The sequence below is a fragment of the Grammomys surdaster genome, unplaced genomic scaffold (genome assembly GCF_004785775.1).
Source record: "Grammomys surdaster isolate TR1022 unplaced genomic scaffold, NIH_TR_1.0 65, whole genome shotgun sequence".
In the NCBI taxonomy this organism is placed as follows: Eukaryota; Metazoa; Chordata; class Mammalia; order Rodentia; family Muridae; genus Grammomys; species Grammomys surdaster.
In genome coordinates this window covers 8,215,165-8,217,351 of record NW_021604567.1, presented here as the reverse complement: position 1 = coordinate 8,217,351, position 2,187 = coordinate 8,215,165, and positions in this window count along the sequence as shown.

Below are 2,187 nucleotides of genomic sequence, written 5' to 3'. Positions count from 1 at the left end.
TCCTTGCCAAGCAAGTTGAAAGATTTTGAGGAAAAACACTTAAAGGTTTCGTGCTCACTCGCTCTACTAGGTATATATATATATATATATTAACCCAGTACCACATAAATAAATACCACTAGGTTTATGTGTATATTTGTGTCTGCATGTTTGTGCATGCTCGTGTTCTTGCAAGTCCCCTGGAAAACTTTAAGTGTTTTTCCTCAAAATCTTTCAACTTGCTTGGCAAGGACAAGATCTCTCACTGACTCACAGTTTGCCAAATCATCTCATTTGGATGTATCCTCAGTTTCTGCTTGTCTCCACATCCAGTTCGATGATCACAAGGGACAAATGACTGAGGATTTTTTTCTTCTGTTTTCATTTTAAAGTGAATTATGGGGATGCATCTTCCTGCTACAATGTAACCAATTTATCAATAAAGCTACCTCACCAGCTGTAATATAAACACATCTTACGTTTTTAAGTTTCTGTTAAATGAACTTAAATCTGAAAATGCGTACAAATCAAACATTACATGCAAATAAAAAATCTGTAGACGAGATCAAAAGAAGAGCCATTTTGTTCAATGTAATTTCTCATATGTATTTATAAATAGTTTCTGGTAGTTATATTTTACATCATAAAAGCTTTTCTTTCAAGAGGAACATTTGTTTGCATGTTAACTACCATTTAAATAAATGCAGTCTTCATCTGAAATTGTATGCTAACTAGGGAAAAGGTGAATCCCACTTTGTGTGCTGTAAGAGTCATTTTTCTGTATACATTAGTAGAGAATTTCCTACACAGAGGAAAGATACTTCTTTTAGGCTGCTATTAATAAAACCATTCATCATAATGCTCCCAATATAGCCAGATTATTTCATTCCATAATGGCATTCTTAGGAATTGTTTCCACCAGTAATTTGTTATATTGGCTTTGCTGCTTGAATCTGATTTTATTATAAGTGAAATAACAAAAACTAGGGTAGAGAGTGAGGGGGAAAACCAAGTGTCTGGAGACTCAGTCTAAATTTTGTCTTTTCTTGTCACTGCTATAAAGGATGAAGCAAGATGCTTCAGTCCTCTCCTGATCCTGTTCAGATTACTTGTCATCCCAGTCTTTCTGCAAGTTCTACAGAAAGCACAGGGAGTTGTCCCAAATATAGTTAATTAGAAATCTGTCATTAATTTTAGATTCCTTGTTGTGAATCATTCTGGATAGCTCATTTAAAGCTTCACTATGAAATAATATCAGCATCGTTAACTATTTTGAGATATTTTATTTGAAATAGGATTCTGAAAGAAAGAATAATATACACTTTATGAGTATGACTTCAGAAATGCTTAAAGCACTTAGGCAGTTTGAAGTTCCTAAATTCTGAGAGTGTTCTTACTCTACTCCTTCTCTTTTGTATTTGTCCTGAGTTACATGCTTTGTGAAAACAGGACCTCAAATTGCATGCTAAATGCCATAACAAAATGCACAGAGTGCTTATTAGCAATTCCAAAACACTCCAGATTGTGAATCCAGAAAATGGTTAGCTGACATTATGTAGTGAGTTGGGTTAATCTGATGATTATCCAAGCAAAGAAGAAAAGCAAAGAGTTCTTGTGTTTGTTGTGTGTGTGTGTGTGTGTGAGCGCAAAATGTTGAGTCTCTCCTTAGTTACTAGTTATTTCACATTTCAATTATTCTACACTGCATTTGAGTAAGAATTTTAAAAGCCTGCTAATAATAGTCTATGTAACACAATGAAATACATTCAGGATAAATGTTCTACTATGCTGAAACATCTCTTTATTATACCCTTTAGATTACAAATTCATATTTCCTTCAAGTGTCCAAGTGGTCAAAAATGTAAATAAGGTATTCCTTACTCACAGGTCCTTGATGGAAAGTATATATCCCAATTGATAATAATATGACAGGCTAAATATGCAATGGTAGCATAGATCTTTTGGTAGTGACTAACCAATGTTTCATTAAGTTGGAATCCAAGCTGTGAGAAGAAGCCTATGTCCTTCATTGACTACATGGCCAAGAACCACAAATTGGATAGCCTGGACACCTAGGATAGAAACGAATAATATTGGCAATCAAATAATAATAATAATAATAATAATGTTATTCCTAATTATATTCTTCTGTACTCATAGATTAATGTCTTGTCTAGTCATTATCAGAGACGTTTTCTCTGGCAAAAG